Below are 24,055 nucleotides of genomic sequence, written 5' to 3' on the forward strand. Positions count from 1 at the left end.
GCAAAAGTCATGGTACTCAGAAAAATTCCTCGTAATTATCTTAATCTGTCTAAATAAAAATGGGGAGCAGAAAGCATCTTGAGGAGGGAATATTGTTAGAAATAGAATATTGTTAGAAATGCGCAGTTTGCATCTTGCACCTGATAAGAAAGAAATACTGCCCAAGGCTCCTTTCTCCCCCTCACCCGCCTTAGCCTTTCTCATGCTGATACAAAAGCTGGAATTCAATTGACTGTGGCCTTGGGGTATGAACTTTAGGCGAACTGTTGTAGTTTCTGGGCATGCTTAATGAGCTGATGCATATTTACCTCTCCGCCCTGCATACTTAAGTAGCTAATTATACTATTCATGCGATGTATGTAATGATGTGACTACATGTATGCTTGTATGAAATGGAAGTAGCTGTAAGAGTTCCGGTGTCTGCACACGTGCTCAGGAGAGAGAAGATAAATTCCGCTTGCAAACACAATTAGGGGGTCAGAAGCTGATTTGGGCATCAATGCCCCACTCTGACCTTGTTTGCAAACAAATACAACCTTTTGTGCCGACTGATGACTGTGTGTCTGTGATTTTTGCGAGCCTCCAGAGAAACGAACCACTTTTTGCAACACTTGGGTGCACCCAAGTTAGAAGTAGAAGGGAAGGTGGCTAGGCAGGAGTGCTGTGAGAGGGATCAGCAGCTATCAGTCAGTTCCCTCTGTCCCCCATAGATTCAGGCTAGGGCACAGAATATCTTAACTATATACAATTTATTTATGAATATAGGTCAGAAGAGGTAAACTAATGAACATATTTACAAATATACCACTTATCTATACTGAGAGCTGAATCAGAGGAATATACATACATACATACAAATATGTGTGTGCGTGCGTGTGTGTGTGTGTGTACACACTACCATTCGGGATTCCATTCGGGACCAAAAAAATTACAGATTAACACAAACGGGCACAAATAACACACAGGTAAATAATCAATCAGTGCAGGTAAGCATGCATAGAGGGTGAACAGGTAAGTAACAAGAGGGCAGCAGGGAAGAGGTCTCAGTGTGAATTTCAGGGAGTCATATGTACATAAACCAACAATTATCAATTTCACAAGAACAACAAAATATGAGGCACTGTCACAAAATTTGAGGTGCACAATAGTAGCAATAAATTGAACTCATTTGTAGTTTCATAGTTTCTAAGGTCAGAAGGGACCTGAGCAGATCATCAAGTCTGACCCCCTACCATGGGCAGGAAGGAGTACTGGGGTCAAACGGCCCCAGCAAGGTGTTCACCTAACCTCCTCTTGAAGACCCCCAGGGTAGCAGCCAGCACCACTTTACTTGGAAGTTGGTTCCAGACCCTAGCCGCCCTGACAGTGAAGTAGCACCTCCTGATGTCTAGTCTGAATCTACCTTCTGCCAGCTTGTGACTGTTATTTCTAGTCACTCCTGGTCACTCCTGGTGGCGCTCGGGGGAACAGGGACTTCCCCAGTGCCTGCTGGTCACCTCTGACTAGTTTGTAACAGGCCACTAGATCCCCCCTCAGCCTTCTCTTGTGGAGACTGAACAGGTTCAGGTCCCGTAGCCTCTCCTCGTAGGGCCTGCCCTGCTGCCCCTGATCATGCAAGTGGTCCTCCTCTGGACCCTCTCAATGCTGTCCACATCCCTCCTGAAGTGTGGCAGCCAGACCTGGATGCAGTACTCCAATTGCAGCCTGACCAGTGCCGCATAGAGGCGGAGGATCACCTCTTTGACCTGCCTGAGATGCATCTGTGGATGCACGACAAGGTACGGTCGGCCTTCCTGACAGTTCCCCACACTGTTGGCCCATGTTCATTTTGGCATCAATAATGACTCCAAGATCCTTTTATGCCTCTGCACTGATGAGAAGGGAGTTTCCCAGCCTGTAGGTGTGCTGCTGGTTCTTCCTCCCCAAGTGCATTATCTTGCACTTGTCAGTGTTGAAACCCATCCTGTTCTTAACCGCCCACCCCTGTAACCTGTCTAGGTCTGATTGCAACCTATTCCTCCCTTTTGTTACCTGTCAGCTCCATGTTCTTGGGGAACCCTGACACAGGACACAGACTGTCTGACTCACAAACAAACAGAAGCTGATTAAGATGCAGTGAGAGACACACCTAAAACCCTCCAGATAAGGGTGACAAAAGTGAAACAACTGCCCTAGGTCTCATCTGCATCGGAGATGGGAACAGATGATCATTCATTTACATGAAAGATGGAGAACAGAAAGCCTGAAGCAGTGACTGCAGTGAATTCTGGGATCAGCGAAGCAGGGAAGCACTGCATGATGGGGAAGCTGTGCTCCAAATGCTCATCAACCCTCACACCCAGCTCAGCATTTATCAGACCAGTTATAATCTGGATTTACAAAGGACTTCCCCCCCCACCCACACACACACACCTCTAAGCAAAAGTAAGTTTACTAGGCATCTCGGGCCGTACATTCCCCGGTCCCACTATGGGAGGCCGATGTAAACTTAATTGGCTACAACTCGGTTGCCAGGTTAGGGAATGCTGAGGCAATAGACCGAGTTAGAGGGGGTGTGGGCAACATTTGAACAACGGTACGGGGTTCATCACAGCGTCCAGCCCGTTGGAGCCCTGTCCACAAGTGTTGTCATACTTTTCCTGAGACGACTGGTGGAAGTCCTCTCCACAACAGGTTATGAACACTCCAATAATTGCCTTAAGTCTGTTACAAGGCTATAGTAAGATCTGGAAAAGTCATGCTAAGCTGAGGCTTGTTCACAGCAAGTAAAAATCAAAAACTCTGATGCTGCAATCTATTGTTTCTGAAGACACCAAGAGATATCCCATCAAGTATATAATGTCAAGCTGGCTCCCAAGTAGGTGTTTTCTGAGTATTAATTAAGTTCCTGAGATGTTCTACCCAGATAACCCCTTGTCAATAGAGAGGACAATTTGATTTCCACTATTGAGAATGCTTGAAAGAAGCTGAACTGGGGGTATAAAAATCTGTAAAAGAAGCAGCAGTGGGTCCTGACACCACTCACTTTCTTCTGGAGAGGCTGCAGGAGGAAGATCATCTCCCTTCAAGGATCGTGTTGAGAACTTTGACCTGTCAGCTCTGCACCCGAGTGCCTTGGACTGGTGAGATCCCAGCTCGCTCTCTCTTTTCTCTTCTCGCTCTCTAAGCATAGATTTCTGAACTTTAACTGTATTAGTTAAGCTTGAGCTAAGTTTCCCCAAATACTTAGTGAAACCAGGGTATACTGTGACTGTTTGTGTTTATTTTCCCTTTGCATGTCTATCACTACTAGTGTCAATATATATTTCATCTACTTAGCAATAAATAACTTTTATAGTCAAACTGGTGGTAATTGGGTATATTTTGCCTTCTTTACTTCTCTTTCCCCCACTTGCTCTGCAGCAACGCCCCTCTTACCTAAGCTAAAGATCCCTGTGAAGCCCAGAAATACCGTGGGGTCTGCTCATCAAGAGGCTAAAAGGTTGGGATGTGATGTGGAAACACATCAGGGGATCAGCTTGTACAGGCTGATAGACCCAGTTTGGCTCAGACGTGCCCTAATGAACTGAATGCTGGCCCATGAGGGTGTCATCTGGACACCCAGCCAGATTCAGAGGTATTCTGTTTAACTGTGTACTTGTGTCTGACTGTGGTTATTGTTGTCTGATGAACTGATTCTTGGCATATGAGGGTGTCAGCCTGTCCATGCTGATCCACCCGGCCAGCTCAGGCGTGTCACGTTAATCTGTGTGTATTTGTGTGTATGACTGATTTGGGGACTGGAGGAACCCAGCCCCACTGAACTGAGTCCTGCAAGATAGCACCATTGGGGTGAGGGCTTGCAGAAGAGAGAGATACAGCTCCGTATAGAAACACAAGTAACACAAGCAGCACATTAATAGAATTACCAAGACCCTAGCCCTAATAAATGAGCACACCCCAAAGTAGCGGGCAAATCTGGTAACACTTTAGCATGCCCACTTCCCCCGACATGTTAGTGTCGTTTGCAAATTTGAATGGGGTGCTTTTTACCCCCTCGTCCAAGTCACTGATGAAGACGTTGAACAGTGCAGGCCTGAGGACTGAGTCTTGTGGAACCCCACTGCCCACATCACTCCAGGTCGAATAAGACCTGCCCACCACCACTCTCTGGGTGTGGCCCTCCAGCCAACTAGCGGGGTTGATCAGCATGCACGGTTATGCTACTTTGGGGTGTGCTCATTTATTAGGGCTAGGGTCTTGGTAATTCTATTAATGTGCTGCTTGTGTTACTGGTGTTTCTATATGGAGCTGTATCTCTCCCTTCTGTAAGCCTTCACCCCCAATGGAGCTATCTTGCAGGACTCAGTTCAGTGGGGCTGGGTTCCTCCAGTCCCCAAATCAGTCACACACACAAACACACACAGATTAACGTGACATGCCTGACCTGGCCGGGTTGATCAGCGTGGACAGGCTGACACTCTCATTTGTGTAGGTGTCGATGCCACAGTCCCCTAGTTTTTTAATAAGAATGGGGTGAGACACAGTGTCAAAAGCCTTCCTAAAGTCCAGAAAGACTACGTCCACTGCTACACCTGCGTCTAATTCCCTCATCAGAACCAGCTGATTTGAATACATCCAGTACCTCCAGAAGTTCCCTGACTAGGTCCTCACTGATCCTAGGCCTGGATGTGCCTCCTCTGGGGCCTACAGGGGTCCTGGTTGCAGGGGGGGTGACCCAGTCCCTGCTCAGAGAAATGGAGGCAAAAAATTGTTAAATAGGTTAGCTTTGTCATCTGGTAAGACAATCAGATTACCTAGCATGTCTTGCAGAGGCCCCATGTTACCCGGTACCTTCTTCCCCGCCCGCCCCCCCCATGTATTTAACAAAGGGCGTCTTGTTTTCCTTGATCTGGGTCGCTAGTCCTAGAATGCCCATCTCCACCTTGACCTTCCTGACCTCCCCACTACAGCCCCAAGGAACGAGTTATAGTCCTCCCTGGTGATGGCCCCTCCCTTCCATTGGGTGTACACCTCTTTTTTAGCTAGGAGACATTCCCATATACTTTTGGTGAGCCATGGGGGCTTTTGCACCTTCTTGCCCCCTTTGATCTGTGTTGGGATTACCTCTCTTTGGGCTTGGAGGATCGTCTTCTTCAGGATCGACTGCTCTTCTTGGAAACCTGACTCCTCTCCCTTCTGGGACCTCAGTACCTCCCCAACTATTCTTCTTACCTCATTGAAGTCCCCCCTCCTGAAGTCCAGGGCTGCTGCCTTGCTGCAGGCCTTTGCCACTTTGCACTGGATGGTGAATCCCCGCAGGTGATGATCGCTATCGTCCAGGTGGTCGAGCATCCGCAGACCCCTCACTAGGTCATCACCCGTGGCCAGGACCAGGCCCAACAAGCCGTCTCCCCTGGTGGGGCTGTGCACCTCCTGGGTTAGATAGAGGCCCTGTATCTCAGCTAGGAACCTACGTGAGTGGTCATACCTGGCTGACTGCTGTTCCTAGCAGATATCTGGAAAGTTCAGGTCACTCATGATGACCATGTCCTTTGACCTAACTACCTCTGTGGGCTGACTTAAGAATTCCTGGTCTAGCTTTTCCCCTTGGTTGGGTGGTCTGTAGTATACCCCCACCGTTAAGTCCCTTTCCCCTTGACTTCCTTGTATTTTAACCCAGAACACTTCAGTGTGCTGCTCCTCTGACCCCGTGCTTCTTGTTGAGGATGTGTATTTCTCCTTGATGTGGAGCACCACACTTCCACCTTTCCTTGCTGTCCTATCCCTCCTATATAGCCTATAGCCCTTGATATTCACCACCCAGTTGTGCGTTGCATCCCATCACATTTCAGTGAGCCCCACTATGTCTGGGTTAGTGTCAGGTAACAGGAAGGTAAGATCCTCCTGCTTGTTCCCCATACTACGAACATTTGTGTAGAGGCATTTGAGGCCTCCTGAAGATGCGTGCACTGGCCCCCTAATCTCAGTACTACCCGGGCCCCGTTGCTTACCTGGGTATTTGTTCTGCTCATCGTAGGTCTAGGCTGGGCTGTTCTTGTGGGTGACACTTGGTTTAGTGGTTCAACCTATTAAAGGATCCCAAGGTCCAGCCTAGCCCCTGGAGCTCCAACAGTGTTGAAGGAACTAATGGGGAAGCCCTGAATACCCCTTGGGATCTCTCACCACTCCCATAGGAGAACATATAACTCAGGGGATTCCATGGCTAGGTATGGGGAACTGCCCCTCCCCTGTGGGACCCTTTTTCCCTGGCACTTGTGACTTGGGGGTAGACCCAGATGAATGGTTGTCCTTAGGTTGAGATGCTCCCCATGTGTGAGAATCCACAGGGCTCCTGGATTCCCCTTTAGGCTATTGATAGCCCTGTGCACTATCATGTGCACTGAGGGCTTCCTCTTTGGCTGGTGGTTGGAGGCCCAGCCCACCTCACATATGTGCGTGGATCGTCCCCCTCCTGGATCCTCCTTGCAGCATTGCTTGCATTGCATTCTAGGGCCTTTCTGGCCCTGTACACCATCATGTGCACCAAGGTTCCAGCCCCACACTGGGATTGCACACCTGAGCTGCCCAGAGCAGCTTCCAGGGTCTGAGCTTCATGCACCACTTGTGCAATGAGTGGCTGGAGACCTGAGCTACCTTGTACCACTCCCAGGATCTCATCCCATGCACCGCACTGCACTGAGCACTGAGTGCTGGACCCAAAGCCAACTGCCACTCCTCACCACTGCAGGAAATCTTCAGGAGCTCTTTAGCGGCAACTGCATTCACCCTGCTGGGCAGCTCTCCCAGCCCGTCTAAGCTCCATTGTCTTCATCGTCCCCTTTCACATGTGCCATGTGCTGGGCATGCTGCTCTTTTTATTCCCTTTGGAGGCTCCACCTGGAGTGCTGTTGGACCTGGAAGGTGCAGGCTTCGATTTTCACCACCTCCACCCCACCTCCCCAGGCAGGGGCAGGGCCAGCCCCTCCTAGCAACATGCTCCACCAATCACAAGAAAGCTCCTCAGAGCCCAGAAGTGCTGGGCTGTATTGGTAAGTCTGTCACATATGGTTGATATAATAAAAGATATCATGTCTACCATGAGTTCTAAGGACACAGTTATGCATTCAGGGCCTAAGAAGGGCCATTTCTGCTGTAAACTGTAAGTTCATCATTTGGAAATGACAAAGGAAGAGAAAAACTTAGGGAATATTTATCAAACTGTGACTATGAACTGACAGGTTGATGTAGTCATGAAAAGGCGAATGAGACCCTAGGCTACAACAAGTGATATACTCAGTAGGGAAAGGGAAGAACTGATGCCAGTGTCTGAGGCACTGGCGAGGCCTTGGTTGTTTCCCAGTGTACAATTCTGCTTACCTTTGCTCTATAAAGATGAATTCAAAATGGAACAGGAGTAAAAAAAGCTTACTATGATGATTGGGACCTGGAAAGCTTATCTTACAAGAGAATAAAATAGCTTGCCTTGTTCAAACTAACAAACCAAAGGCTGAGAGGTACAGTTCCCATCTTTACTGTAAGAGGAAAAAAAATACTAGGGAGAATAAAGAACTAGTTAAGATAAAGGACAAAAATGGTACAAGAGAAGAATACTTCTAATTATCAGGGACATGAGTTTCTGGAACAGCCTTTCAATCAGAGTCGCGGGGACAAAAAAACCTAACCACTAAATAATATTGAGCCAGATCCATTAAAAGATTATGTTGCAAGTGCCTATGATAGCAGAGGACTTGATTTGATACTCAGGTCTAGGGGGTCCTTCCAGTCCTATGCTTCCTTGAAAGTCTAACGTTAAACATGATCTGAGAATGACCTCATCACAAGAAAAAGAGCAATTACAGTGATAGTGCATATGCATTAAATAGATTCCCTATTCACGAGCTCAAACCATTAGAAATATTACAAAAGGTTAAGTCTCAAAAAACAAAAAAATCTTCTTAAGTGGAAAAGTAGAAAAATCTGCCCAGGAAAGTTTTGGACTCTCCTTCACTAGAAGTTTTCAAGAAGAGGCTGGTTAGTGCTTAAGTATTTCTCTGGGATGGTTTAAGAATAAAGCTTTTTGATCTTGAGCAGGGGACTGGATGAGATGGTTTAAGAATAAAGCATTTTGATCTTGAGCAGGGGGCTTGATGGGATGATCCTATATGACTCTATAAACCAACGAATACAGGAAAACACCTCTTTTCAAATGCAGCCATGCAATGGGTGTAGCTGGCTCCATATAACTTCATCTTCCTGGAAAGTTATAAATAGGGAGGTAGGGGATAAAATCCCTATATTAAACTCCTTCTTTGTGCTCCATTATCATCTGTACAGCACTCACATTTTGGCCCCATTTACATGTGCAGGTAATGGTATGATGGATGTAATGGACAACCACACCTCCTGCCATGCCACACATTCAGGATGCTGGAAAAAGTGGTGGGGAGATAGATTAATGACTAGCCAAGCTATCAGGGAGCCTGGCTTGGTTCAACTGGTTTTACAGGACAACAGTAGATAAACAAAACAGAACAGTGGTTTTAAGAATGAGAAATGCCCAGAACAGGGACTATCAACACAGGAAAATAGTGAATCTAAAAACAGAGCAACGGAAGGATATCGGGTGATACTTTATCACTATAATTTAACTTCAGAGAAACTGATGCACTAGTACTCTGGGCCACTTGGAAAAATCATAACCAATAGGAAATATAATTCAACATCCTGCTTGCCATCGGACAACTTTGAGGTATATAGTCTGCTCTTTTACTTGAGCCTAATTTGCACAGAATGAACTTTTCCAACCAGGAGATCTTACAATACCTTCAGCTCTCCTGTGAAATATGAATTTTCATTTCCACATAGGGGAATTTTTACAATAGTTACATTCTCCTATGCCTGAAGAAGGGCAAATGTGCCCAAAAGCTTGCAAATAAAGACTTTTTTTACAAATATCTTGTAACCCAGGTGCACCCAAATATGTGCTGCCCTCTTCCAAGTAGAAGGGGAGGTGGCTAGACAGGAGTGCAGTGAGAAGGATCTCCAACACGCAGCGAGGCTGCTCCAACACACTGTCATTACAGTACATCAGGAACAGGCTAGATTAATCGAGTTTGGTGGACCGTGATAATTACCGCATTCCAGCAGACCCCAGCCTCTCATGTACCAGTGTCCCCACACTTAAAAAAGGTGGTGGGGGTGCTTTGACTAATGAGCTTTAGTTAAAGCAATACTGTCGCCATTTTAAGTACAGGGATGTTGATACACAAGATGCTCCAGCTGCTTTAATTAAATTAGCTCTTGAAGTTACTCTTATTAAAATGCACCCTCCAACCCCTGTACCCGGAGCACATATATAAATTCCCATGGAGACTGCTGTGATGCTACTCCCCTGCTGTGGAGAGTCTCAATCCAGAGGCCCTGGAATGGTCAAGCCACTCACAGAGGAGCTAAACACCAAACACACAGAGGAACAGTTATCTCCCAGACATGCAGGCACACTCACAGGCAAAAGTACCAAACACAAAGACTCATACACATGCCTCTCACTCACACATAAAAACTCAGATGTGAACTGAGACAATTCTGGGAGCAGACTGTGCCTGTGAAGGCTAAGCTGAAAAAGGCATTGTATACTTCACCCTCTTCTGCATTCTCTATCACTAGGTGGCCTCCCTTCAGGTGGTCATCAAGTCCAACCCCTTGCTCCAAGCAGGACCATCCCCAAGTATATCATTCCACCCAAGGCTTTGTCTACCCACATCTTAAAAAACACCAAGGATGGAAAGTCCACGACCTCTGAGTAACCTGTTCTCGTGTTTTATACCCTCATAGTGAGAATGATTTTTTCTAATATCTAATCTAAACTTCCCTTGCTGCAACTTGACATTGTTTCTCCTTGTTCTGTCATCTGCCACCACTGAGAACAGTCCAGCTCCATACTCTTTTCAAACTCCCTTGAGGAGGTTGAAGGCTGGTATTAAATCTCCCCTCAGTCTTCTCTTCCCTAGATTAAATAACTGCAGTTCCCTCAGCCTCTCCTCATAAGTCATGTCCCCCAGCCCTATAACCATTTTTGTTGCCCTCTGCTAGTGTCTCTCCAATTTGTCCACATCCTTTCTGTAGTAGGGGCCCAAAACTGGACACAGTACTCCAGATGTGGCCTCACCGTATGGAATAGAGAGGAAGACTCACTTCCTTCAGTCTACTAGCAACACTTACAGCTGATGCAGACCAGTATGTCATTAGCCTTCTTCACAACAAAGGCACACTGTTGGCTCATATTCAGCTTCTTATTCACTGTAACCCCCCCAGGTCCTTTTCTACAGAGCTGCTGCCCGGCCAGTCAGCCCCAGCCTGTACCAGTGCATGGGATTGTTCTGTCCTAAGTGCAGGACTTTGCACTTGTCCTTGTCGAACCTCATGAGATTCCTTTTGATCTAATCCTCCAATTTGTCTAGGTCACTCTGAATCCTAGCCCTACCCTCCAGCATATCTACTACTTCCCCCAGCTTGGTGTCATCTGCAAACTTGCTGAAGCCAGACTCCATCCTATATTCCATGTTGTTAATGAAAATATTGAATAAAACCAGCTCCCAGACCAGCCCCTGGGGCACTCTACTTGATAACGACTGCCAGCTAGACATCAAGCCATTGATACTACCCTCTGAGGCTAACAATCCCACAAGGTTTCTATCCACCTTATAGTCCATTCATCCAACCAACCTGTACTTCCTAAGCTTGTCTATGAGAATGTTGTAGGAGACCGCATCAAAAGCCTTGCTAAAGTCAAGTTATATCACATTTACTGGTTTTCCCACATTCAGAGAGCCAGTCATCTCATCATAGAAGGCAACCAGGGTGGTCAGGCAGGACTAGTTCTTGGTGAATCCATGCTGACTGTTCCTACTCACCTTCTTCTCCTCTAAGTGCTTAGAAATGGATTCCTTGAAGATCTTTTTCATGATTTTTCTAGGGACTAAAGTGATGCTGACTGGTCTGTCGTTTCCTAGATCTTCCTTCTTCCTTTTCCTAAATATGGGCACTATATTTGCCCTTTTCCAAGCATCCAGAACCTCTCTTTATAGCCGTGGGTTTTCACACATGATGGCCAGGGGCTCTGCAATCATGGATTTCACACATTTTATACATTTTAGGATCAGAAGGGACCTATTAGATCATTGAGTCCGACTCCCTGCCCAGGGAAGGAAAGAGTACTGGGGTCAGATGACCCCAGCCAGGTGTTTGTCCAATATCTTCTTAAATACTTTCAAGGAAGGGGACAGCACCACCTCCCTTGGAAGCATATTCCATATTTTGGCAACCCTCACTGTAAAGACTTTTTTTCCTGATGTCTAACCTAAATTTGCTCTCCTTCAGTTTGTTGCCATTGTTTCTAATTACCCCTATGGATGCCCTGGTAAACATCGTATCCCCTATTTCCTGCTGTCCCCCATCGTCCCCCCAATGAATTTGTAGACAGCCACAAGATCACTTCTTAGCCTTCTATTGCAGAGGTTGAAGAGATTCAGGTCCCTCAATCAGTCATCATAGGGGTTTCCCCGTAGGCCTTTAACGAGATGGGTGGTGTTCCTCTGAACCCTTTCCAGGTTATCTACATCCCTTCTGAAGTGTGGTCCCCAAAACTGGATGCAATACTTCAGCTGTGGCCTGACCAGTGCTGCAAAGAGGGGAAGAAGTATCACTTCCCCAGACCTGTTTGTGATGTACCTACTATGCAAGAAAGAGTGCAGTTAGCTTTACTTGTTACCTTATCACATTGGTGACTCATGTTCATTTTGGAGTCAACTATGACTCCGAGATCACTTACCGCAGTTATGATACTTAGAGTGGTACCTCCCAGGCTGTAGGACTGTTGATGCTTCTTCCTCCCTAGGTGTAACACATGGCACTTGTCTTTGTTAAACTGCATCCCATTCTGTTCTACCCACTTCCCCAGCCTGTCCAAATGCACCTGGATTCGCTCCCTGCCCTCTAGTTTGTTTACCTCCCCCCATAGTTTGGTGTCATCTGCAAATTTGGACAGAGTGCTTTCTATTCCTTCATCCAAGTCACTAATGAAGGTACTGAATGGTACCGGTCCTAGGACTGAGCCTTGTGGGGACTCCGCTGCCCACATTTGTCCAGGTAGAAATTGGTACCACCACTCTGTGGATGAGTTGAGCCAATTTTCCACCCACTGGACTGTATAACAATCTACATTGCAACAGTTTAGTTTATTTATAAGAATTGGGTGTGACACTGTATCAAAGGCCTTTTTAAAATCTAAGTAAATAACATCAACCTCTATTCCTTTATCCAAGCATTTTGTAACCCAGTCGTAAAAAGAAACCAGGTTAGTCAGGCAGGTTCTGCCTTCTATGAACCCATGCTGGTTGCCACTTAGCATTATATTACCCACTGATCCCCCACAAATGTGATCCTTAACAATATTTTCAAAGGTCTTGCCAAGGATAGAGGTGAAGCTAACTGGCCTGTAGTACCGTGATTCCTCCTTCCTCCTCTTCTTCAAAATAGGGGCCACATTGGCCCTTCTCCAATCCTCTGGGACCTGTCCTAAGCGCCAAGAGTGCTCAAACAGTCATGCCAGCAGTTCTGCTATGACTCCAGCTAATTCCCTAAGTACCCTAGGATGAAGATCATCAGGGCTTGTTAACTTAAATACATCCACCTCCAAGTACCCCTTTAGTAGGTCAGCACTAATAGTTGGTGGGTTGGTATCTATCGCATGCTTAGCTAAAGTCCCTTTGGGATGCATGATTGTATTCATGTCCAGGAACACAGATGCAAAGAAATCATTTAGGAGCTCTGCTTTGGTCATCCTATCTGATACTAGTTGCCCTAGTCCATCTTGAAGGGGCCCTAAAATGCAGGCATTGCTGGGATTTGAACCCAGGATCCCCTGTTTACAAGACAGGTGCTTTAACCATCTAAGCCACAATGCCTGCTTGTGAAAAGGCTGGTCAGTGGCTCTGCAATCACATCAGTCAACTTCCCCAAGTGCATCCTGTATGGCCTAGATAGGTCCACTTTTTCTAAATAGGCCCTAACCTGTTGTTTTGCCATTGTTGGCCGCTCACCTCCTCCCCAAACTATGCTGCCGGGTGCAGTAGTCTGGGAGCTGACCTTGGCTTTGAAAACTGAGGTGAAAAAGACATTGAGCACTTCAGCCTTTTCTGCATGTTCTATCACTAGGTTGTCTCTCCCATTTAGTAAAGGACTCACACTTTTCTATATCCTCCTCCTGTTCCTGACATACTTGTAGAAACCCTTCTTGTTACCCTTCACTTTTCTTGCCAGCTGCAACTCCAGCTGTGCTTTGGCCTTCCTGATTTCATCCCTTCACGCCCAAGCAATGCTCTTATACTCCTCCCTAGTAGTTTGTCCAAGTTTCCACTTCTTATTAGCTTCTTTTTGTGTTTTAGGTCACTAAGGTATTCCCTGGTCATCTGCCATACTTGCTACTCTTCCTGAACATCTGGATGGTTTGTTCCAGGACCCTCAATAAGGATTCTTTAAAGTACAACCAACTCTCCTTGACTCCTCTCCCCCTAAGACTGGCCTCCCAGCTCCCAGGGATCCTGCCCCTCAGTTTCCTGAATGAATCAAAGTCTGCTCTTCTGAAGTCCAGGGTCTGAACTCCAGTGCTCTCCTTTTTTTTCCCACAGGATCCTGAACTCAACCATCTCATGGTCACTGCTGCCCAAGTTATCAACCACTACTACATTCTTCACCAATTCTTCCCTGTCTGTGAGCAGCAGGTCAAGAAAAGCATATGTTTTCATATGACCTAATGAAGATGAATAGCAGTTGTTCATTTATAATTTCTGTTGCTTATCTGGAGTTTAACTAACAGGGCTCACCAGCCCATAAATGATTTCCTTTGTTCATCTATAGCCTGTTTGAATTACATACAGCACAATTTAATAGGATTCACTAGTATTATCTGAATAAGATAATCTTGTGCCCCACTTCCACCAGAAGATACACATTTAAAGGTACAAACTCTGCTAAAACTCTCTAAAGAGAGGCGTGAAAAAGTGATTATAATGTGGTTAACTATTTCTTATGGGATGTGCTTTTTTTTCATTGTCATTATTTTTGCTTCTTCTTACATACAAAAAATATATAGTTAGCAACTGTCTTTTAAATCAAAGTATTCCCCCAGGCATAATATACAAGTCAAACATTGGCAATTATAGGCATGAATTAGCCTCCAGAGAAATGACAATTAAAATGTGGTTCCTACCATTTCCTGTGTGTCTAGATTATGAATTTCTAGTAATTTCCGAGAGAAAATTATTTGCCACTCAGCAATCTGAAACATTATTTACTGTTGGTAGAAAGCAAAGGACTTAATCAAAGGGCATTTGAGTTTAGCATTTCCTCAGTTGTATGTTTTCAGAGTGTTTGGTGTATTTTGGTGCCATTTCTCTTGTCGTATTTGCTATGGCTTTGAGGCATAGATAAGAATACCCCCCTCACCTTTTCCTCTTTGATCTAGTGTCTTCAGGTTGCTGCCTTTTATCCTTTTCCTAATATGAAAAATGACTATTTCTCTTCATGCCATCTTCTCCTTTGCTACATATGAGAGTCTAGCATTTATTTGCATATGTCCTGCTTCTGTTGTTGAGTGAATGAACTTTAACAACACTGCATCAAGTTCTAAGACTACTAGGTTTTTAATCCTTAGAGATATCACCCACATGCCTGGTGCAACATGTGCAGAATTGTACCTCTAAATAAGGTACTTCAAGCTATTTTGTCAATAAACTAGATCACCTGCCTGAGGACATAAATGAACAGTGAGACCTGAGGAAGGATATAGTGGTATCCAAAAGCTCATGCATCTCACTTCCAACTATAGTGTTGGTCCAATAAAAGCTATCATCCACAAAAGTCCTTGCCTCATATTTTGCCTGAACCAGACTACAACACTACCTGATAAATGCACGTAAGTTAATTAATCTCTGGTAAGTGTCGTGCAATTATGACCATGCATCAGTCTCTATGTATCATCCATAACAAACCTAGGTGCATTGCAGGTAAGCAGTAGCATATAAAATCTTATTATTATGAGTGATTTCAAATGCTCATTTGGATAATGCCATCAAACCTGACTGGTTATTTTTTTTCATAGCATTTTATGAAGTGAGCTCAGGCTTACAAAAGCTTATGTATCTCTGATTTAATTAGGCTATAAGGTGAATCTACCCTGCTGTATGCCTGACTTCAGACTCACATGGCTAATTACCTCTCCCTGCTCATGGGCAATATTGGCCAATGTGGCATCAGAATGCATGGCAGCAATGGCCAACTGTACCCAAACACAATTTGATCATTACAAACATCACCTGGATGCCCCCCATCCAATTTTTAAACATTGGCATTTGATTGATTAGATCATTGTCACGCGGAAAAACAGTAATGTACTCAGAATCACGGAGTGAATGAGAAAAGCCTGGTGCCAGATGAGCACCTCATCTGTGCACAGCTCAGTATTTACATGAAACCATCTACAGGAAAAAAACAACTTCTAAAGAAGCTGGAAACTCAACAGACTTAGGACTGACACTATAAAACAAGAGCTATGTAAAGCAAAGAAAAGGCAATTAAATATCACTAATACACCCTCTGGTGACATTGAATCTGACTGGAAGTGCTTCAAGGATGCTGCCTACACAGCTGCTTTGAACACTTTGGGTTCAATAGTCCGGAAACATCAAGACTGGTACAATGAGAAATGCTGCAGATATCAAGAGATTGCTTGATGGGAAACAACTCCTATATTTATCTTGGATGACTGATAAAACAGCAACATCAAAACAAAACAAAAAAAACCAACCCTGCCTTTGCATCAGTCTAAATTCAGAACTGAGTGTGATATATGGAGGAGTAAGAAAGCAAATTAGTTACAGTCACACTCTGAAATGATATCATGGAGCTCTGCGGTGCTCACGCTCTAAGGACCTCATTCAAATAGTTCCACCCCAGTTAGGAATACAGGTGGAAAGACCAAATTCTTGAAATGTGAGCAGACCATTTTAAAATTCAATTTAACAAAAGAACACAGTGTCAGTGATGAAGCTATTGGTCAACTCTTCAGCATCACAGCAATGAAATTCTGGCCATTGAACCAGCCATTTTTTAAAGTAAAAGTAAAAACAAACAAACAAAACTAAACACCCAAAAATGCCCCTCCCCTCCCCCCCACACACAATTGTGTTATAATCAAATAGCAAAACACCTGGCTCTGATACCAGTCCAGCTGAAGTTCATGTATCCAGTGAAGTCTACTTAATCCAGCATTTTATAATGCTTTTACAATGGATACAGTATAAAGAATGAATCCCCAAGAACACACAGATGCTTCTGTTGTCCATATACCATATTTATCCAAATCCAAAATAATTTTGAATTTAAGATGACCTCCCAGTAATTCGATTTTATATATGGAAAATAATACATTTGTAATAATTTGCTTTGCATAGAACCTAATTATTGGAGGGTTGTCTTGAACTAATTTCCCCACTGCTGTGGCAGGGAAAGCAGCAGTAGTAGGCAAGGGGCCAGACCGTGCCCCTTGAACACTGCCCATTGCTGCCTGCCCCAGCCTTGGCCCAATCCATCTAGGCAAAATCTGCAGTGGCAACTTCAGGCCTGCCTGGGTTGCAACCAGAGCTGAAGGTAAGCAGTGGGTGCAGGGGCAAGCTGGGCAAGTATAAAGGGGGGCAGGCATAGGATTTAAAGAGGCAGGGGTCTGGCGCCTTAGCCGCTGCTGCTGCTTCCCCTGCCAGAATAATCGGGAGATGAATTTAAGACAACCCTCTAATAATTAGATTCTATGCATGGAAAATCCTCCCCACCCCCATCAAGCTGCCCCCCACTCTGAGCTGCACACTTTGAGGCTCCCCTGAGAAGTACCCCCCATCTGCACTGTCCCCCGTTGTTGCTTTTTGTTCTCTATGTTGATTTGGTGCGGTGGGGTGCATCTTAGATTTGAATAAATTCAGTATATAAAAATAACGTTACTTATTTTTCTTGGGTGAGGGGAGGAGGGACCTGGCTTCTGGCCTCTGAGGCTACTTACACATTTTTCATTACATAAGTATTGGATTAAATTAATTGGGACAAGTACCTAGGGTACCTTCTCTCCCTGAAAGAGGTCCCACTTCCCAGGAACACAGAGCCAGATACCATCTTGCCTGCTCTTTTCCATGAATCTTGACCTTTTGGTTGCCTAGTGACCCACCCCATAGTTGAGTAGTTAAGATACTTTCCTGAGAAGTAGAAGATAGGGGTTTGACCCTTTTTTCTGGTTGAGTGGTCCTGGGCAAATGCTCTTACTGCAAAGCTCCTGGCCAGGAAACAGTGCCTTTTCCCCAACAAATTAGGCCTAAGTAGATCATCATCCTTCCTGTGAATTACCCTGTTTATTGGCCAGTTTGTCACACTATGCATAGGATTAGATTGTAAATTATTTGGGCTAGAGAGCTTCCATCCCTACCTTTGGGTGCTATAAAATAATTTTAAAATAGCATTGATAATAACCACAATTGTAGGGTGCTGTAAGGCTGAATTAATTACTTTTATGTTTATAAATTACTGTAGGCTGCTCAGATGAAAAGTGGCACACAAACGGCCTTCAAAGTATTCTTGCATCTCTTAGAGAGAGTTCCACTTTTGGATAGCTGCACTTTCAAAAATTATGCTATCATCCTGGGACAGCTGTCACTGGGTTTTAAGAAAGCGCTAAATGAGATTATAATTTTCAGTTACCAAAGACTGCACATAGTGAATATCTATAGAATCTATTTTTGTTGTAAGCATCATATTGAAGAGTCAAATGTGTTCAGCATTAATAAAACATAAATTGCATATAAAAATTAAGCTTGTGATAGTAGATGATTTGTCTGGATACCATATGAACACGCTGTTTTCTGAGCTATCTTTTGAACAATCAGAAGATATCATTCATTCACGATGTGTTACTAATATTATTGCTGACCTCAGTGGACTTGTTTTGAGAGGACCGTACTTTGCAATCATTACTCTTATACTGGGTGCTTCTACATGAGGTGTTTACTATGGAACTGCCTAATTAGCTCCACAGTAAAGTCTCAACATCTACACATGTCGCTCTATTAGGCTGTAGGAAGCTAATTAACTCTGCAGCAGGGTAGTACTTGTAAATGCAAGTATTTACAAGTACTGCCCTGCTGCAGAGTTTCTAACTCTGTATGTGTAGATGCGATATGATTGGCTGGAGCATGAGGGTGCTTCAGTGCAGCAGCTGCCTGCTGGCTAGCCCTGCACTGAAGCATCCTTGTGGCCCCGCCAGCCCCTCCACAGCATGTTAAGCTGGGTCGGAGCAGACCCAACCTAACGGGCTGACCTCTGGGTTGGCAGGCTGATCCCTGGGTGCCCCTGCTAGCCAGGGCTGCTCCGACCTGGCTCAACATGCTCCTGTCTCAGGTGCATGTGAAGATGTGGTGACTGGGAGCAGTAAACTCTAGTGTGATATGCTTCAGAGTTTATTTATTTGCATTCATTTCATGTGTAAATGCATCCACTGAGTACTATCTTACTCTGGAACCAGTCCCACTAAATTTCAAAGGTCATGGAAGCAAACATATAGAGTCAGAAAAATACAATTATATGAAAGTCCATCCTTTATCAGTGAATATAATTTCTTGAAGTTGATTCCTAACACTATATGCTCCTAAGTCTGTACAACTCAGATATTGGTGTTGAGCTGACTTCCCCCAAAAGACTGTTTCCCCTGCAGCATGGTATCTTATTTCATCAGTGTCAAACAGACATAAAAATCAGTTTGGCTCACATTTTAAATCATGTTAAATCCAGTCAGCTAAAACCCACTTTTTAGGGTAGCGTAAAACTTTGGCAATAATTTGGCAATGCTAGTATGAGTACGAGGACCTTGATCTTATACTATCTATAATGTAAAAAGAAAGACACCACTTCAGGACATTGTAGCCTAATGTACAAATGGCTGTTCACATTGTTCTATGAAACAGTGACTGAAACCATTCGGTGCAAATGTGTATTGTTAATCATTGGGCCATTAACCTTAACAATGTCAATGCATTCCCACTATCAGATTCAACTAAATGACTGCCTGAAGTAATAGTTAGGAGAACATTTCACAGAGATGAACATATTAATGCTTTATTTGGTTCTAAATGCAGTGTGAAGGATTTAGGTAGAAGCTAATATACGCTAAGAAAGGGGAAAAAAGGCAAAGAACAATCACAAAGAGAAAGTAAAAACTTGCCGGAAGGAAGCACACTGCTCTTTTTCAGTTACTCAAGTGTATACTGCTTACCTGACTCTTTGCTACCACCCTTGTGAAAAAGGGATTATTCCACTTAAAGAGGGAATTAGTAGAATCATACAAAAAATGGGTTGGAAAGGATGTCAGGTGATTACATCTGATCCAACCCCATGCTCAGAGCAGGATCATTCTGGTCTAAACCATTGCAGACAAATGTTTGTCTGACCTGCACTTAAAACTTTCACACAGAGATTTCACTTCTCACAGAGTAGGAGTAGTTCAATCCGGGATTGAACCATTCTCACAGTATACATGTTTTTTCCTTATAACCAACCTATGTTTCCCTTTTTGCCAAATAAGACTGTTACTCCTTTACCCACCTGCTGCAGCCACAGGGAATATGTGTGTGTTGTAAGGCCACTCCTGAAGCCAGGAACTCCTGCGAGTTCACTGGTCTTATTTTCCCTTCTGTAGAAAAGTACGTCCCCTAATTGCCTGGGGCACATCATTTTTTTCTTTTTTTTGAAGCCTAAAACCTGCATATTGTATACACCGTCTCTTTTCAATGCATGATCTATTCTTGGTACAATTTCTGGTGTCAGCTTCTGCTGTCTTCCTTGGAGGAATATTCCATAAAATAATACAGTTCACTGCCAAGAATATATTTCTCATATACATCTTAAAAGAGTCTGACCATGCTGACATGTAATACCACCAGGAGTCCTATTTGCTATTGAAAGAAGTTACATTGAATATTGTTTTGCTTTGCAATGACTGAGGAGGATATGGCACCAACTTATAACTATCTGAAGGACATAGCAATAAGTAGAAATAAGAACCTTCTATCAACCCTACAAAGAATAATTCACAGAAGTCTAGGATTGGAAGGGACCTCCTACAATCATCAAGTCCAGTACCCCTGCTCTGAGCAGGAAAGACTGCTGGGGTCACATAACCCTAGCAAATTGCACATCCAAAGAGGGACTTAAACCCTCAATCTCCTGATCCAGGATCATATACCTTAGCCATTAGGCCATGTGGTCACCTATGAAATAGCAACCCCCACCAGATGGGACTCAAACCCACAGTCCCTGGCTTTGGAGGCCAGTGCCTTATCTGTTAGGCCAGGGGCAGGCAATTATTTGGGGCAGAGGGCCACTTACTGTGTTTTGGCAAGCCATTGAGAGCCACATGGTAGGCCACTAGAGGCAGATAAATATTAATTTTCTAAATATTTTAGGGGCCCTGCAGGCCAGATAGAATGGCCTGGTAGGCTGCACCTGGCCCCCGGGCCGCATTTTGCCCACCCCTGTGTTAGGCCAATAGGGATTACTGGGATTACCTGTTACCGCTCTCTGCTTCACTTCTCATCCACTCTGATATAAAAATATCTGTTTTTAAGAAAGTTTCATATCAGCTCTGTAAGATGTAGATCTTTTGTCATTGCTAGGGTCTTGTGAAGGAGTCATCAGTGGTTAACTATGTCATAGATGGTCATTAGGTTGACAAACACAGCTCTGGTTATTTATCCTCTTTCAAAACCATCCTCAATATGCTGAGACCAAGTGGTGAAAGTTTTAAGGATCAGGTCATTCATTTTCCCATTCTTAATTCCATCCCATTACTCGTAATTACACTCCTTAGAAGACCTAGACAATTTTTCTGAGTCTTCTCAGTGCCAACAACCTTTGTAGCTTATCATGTCATGCTAGCCATCATTTGGCAACATCATACATAAAATTGCAAAGGGCTTAAATGTGTAAATTAACAATACCCACAGATGGGGGGCAGGGGGCCTTGCGTATTGCTAAAAAAAAGTTAATAAAATATTGCCTCTATGTCTGATACTTCCCTCCCATGTACCAATATAAAGGAGGAGTGATAGTGTGGAAGGAAATCCAGCTATACCAATATAAACCTAAGAAAAGAACCAAACCCAATTATTTTTCGTTCGGCAGCCATGCTATGTTGTATTCACTTGGAAGGGAACTACTCGATCTTGAATCAATTTTAAGGAGTTTTAAAATCCTCCTCTCTTAGGACGAAGGTTTCTTCATCTTTTTCTTTTCCTCCTCCTCCTTTTTCTTATCGGTTTCAATGAGACACTTAAAATCTTACTCATAATATTTTTGAAATCTCACTTATTCGAACTGTCACCATATGACAGGGCTAGGCTGTATGGATTTTTTTTTTGAAGCTGAAATGCTTCAAATCTATTCTGGCAAGGGAGAAATGAGTGTCAGGTGAAGTTATTTCTTGAAATCTATAAGTAATGTTCTTAGACACTGTCCAAAGTGGCAGGCAGAGAAAAGTTACTTCTGTAAGCCAAGAAACAAGCTGAAACTCCAGCCCCTTGCTGGTGGGGTGACATTCTTAGATGCCGTGAACTGACACAGCAGTTACCAGTCATTGTATGTTTAATTTATCTGAAAAGAAGCAGGCAGCAGTCATAAGAATTCAATGATACGGGGCCTGTTTCTAAGGGATTCCAAGTTGCTGCGACTGAAGCTTTTTCTTGGCCTTGCACTATTTAAGCCTCACCCATATAGACTCTCTCCAGGCCCCTTAGATATAACCCATACCCTCTTACACATCTGAATTGGCTCCAGGATGCTAAGAAAAAGGATCAGGATTCAAGGTGGCATGAGTTAATTGTTGAGGGGCTGGAAGAGAGGGCTCAAGCAGGAGAAGCCGCTGGCAGAGTATCCAAGGGTGTTAAAATGGGAGATAGCCTGCATGTAACCTGGAAAAAAAATGGAGCAATATATTATTTGGAGAGTTAATCATAAAAGGAGGAATGAAGCCTAAGTATTCAATGCCAGGGTAAGGCCCGAACTACCTAAGCTAAAAAGTTACCTGTTATATAGCCAGTGACTAGAAAAGGACGCATTGCTCTTAGTCTCCATCAGAACAGCCCCCATCGGTTACAGCGCTATAGCCCCTCTTTCTGATCAAGGTCTTGAGAAGATGTGCAGCACAGGAGGACCCCTGAGCCTTCAGCTCTAAATCATAGGCCTCTGCACTTATATGTTTCTGCCATACTTAGCTGGTTTCAGTAGGAGACTGTTACCCTCTACATGAACAATTCACTTGTGCTACACAAGTTCTGCGCTCTGAAAAGAGAGTCTATTGTCTCTCCCAAAGCTTGTTTGGGGCAATTTGTCCTCTTACCACTCCTCATGGAAGGCACTGTGCAAGACCTGCAATCCCCACTCTAACTGGAGCTCCAAAATCATGAGACTATGCAAGCTAATTCTTTATTGACCACACAGGGCCCATTTTCTTCTCTGTCCCTGTGCCATAACATACACAAAGCGACTGTAAAACTTACTTGCATTCTGGAAGGCATCAAACTGGGTAAATGTAGTATTAGTGCCAGGATCAACTGTGCTGTGATGAGAAGCAGCTTGGTTTGTAGTGTTTTCTTTTTCCTCTGTGCTGTTATTTATTCCTCAGTGGGAGCAGGTTGGGCTGCTGCAGTACACCTAAATGTGCAGCAGCCTTGCTGATCCTTACAGGCATATTGTTAGGGCTGGATTCTTGCCGTCGTTTCAGCAATAGTGGAGCCTGTCCTGCCAGTAAATGTGAATCACGTACTACAATCTGAAAAGTAGAATAAGAGACTTAGGCCAGGGGTGCTCAACCCCAAGACGATAGGCCAAACATGGCCTGTGGAGCCATGGCATCTAGCCTGCAGACCTCCCCATGGGTCATGAAATTGGACTGTGAAGAAGCAGTGGCAATTAACACTGCTGCCCTTCCCCAGCTGCCAAATCCCAAACCCATGCAGTAGGTTCAGGACCAGGTCCCTTTTCCCCCATGTGGCCAGATTGGGGCTGGGCCATGCCCTCTTCCTGGCACAGCCATATTGGGGCCAGGGCCTGCTCCTTCCTCTGCACAAAACTGGATGGGGGGGTAGGGTGGTTGCCCTTGCCCCCTCCATGTAGCTGGTTTGGGTCCCACTGCAACCACTGAGTCAGGCCTACTGGCAGGATCCAGCCTGCAGACAGGCCAGGCATTGACTGGCCCTTGGGGTGACCCATTATATAAGAGTGGGGGGGGGTCCTCCAAATCTGATTTCTACTTGGCAGGGCTCAAAAGAAATAAAGTGGTGGTTTGATTCTCTTCTCACTGAGGATGCAGTGGTAAAGTCCTATGGATTTCAGAACTCGTGACGTCTGCTCATGTAAGTTCAGCTATTGGTTAGGCTTAGAAACCAAGGTCAAGACAGTTGGTTTTTAGTCTAAGCTCCAGAAGCATATAGCTCCTTGAGTAGGTCATTTGGATACCTGCATGACACTGGATGATGAGTGACTTAATTCAGGAAAGGGAGAATGAAAGGGAAGAGAAAGTCATTTGAGTATAGATCCCAGAGCACTTTTTGTGAGAAAAAATTCCTTTCTTTTTTTCAAAAACATTTTGCTGAGTACTAAGTACTGCCTGCTCCAGCAATTGCTGCATTTCAGTAAAGTCGCACAGATAGAGCACATGAATTAAAATGCTTCAGAATATAAAGAACCAAATGATCACGAACTATTATTTTTACAGGGTTAGATGCTGACCTTTTGGCTCTAAAGCAGCATATCCTAGCTGAGCCATGGAGAATAGGTCCACTGCACTACTGTAAATCTGAGCGGAAAAGCATTGTGAAGGAGCAGACACGGGGCACTGTGCCCCCTTGTTAGAGAAACTTGGATAAGTTTGGGACACCTAAGGTAGTGGGATGCTACCGTGTCCATGCACAGTCCTCCAAGATGT

The 24,055-nt window shown here is 44.4% G+C and overlaps 1 non-coding gene across 1 annotated transcript; it reads right to left on the reverse strand.

Annotated features, from left to right (window-relative positions):
* Positions 1–12,873: 12,873 nt before the first annotated feature.
* On the reverse strand, positions 12,874–12,947 carry TRNAT-UGU (transfer RNA threonine (anticodon UGU)). The gene has a single exon. It is a non-coding gene; the product is annotated as a tRNA-Thr (tRNA).
* Between the last annotated feature and the right edge of the window lie 11,108 nt (positions 12,948–24,055).

The sequence above is a fragment of the Crocodylus siamensis genome, chromosome 2 (assembly GCF_052110815.1).
Source record: "Crocodylus siamensis isolate JL-2025a chromosome 2, ASM5211081v1, whole genome shotgun sequence".
In the NCBI taxonomy this organism is placed as follows: Eukaryota; Metazoa; Chordata; order Crocodylia; family Crocodylidae; genus Crocodylus; species Crocodylus siamensis.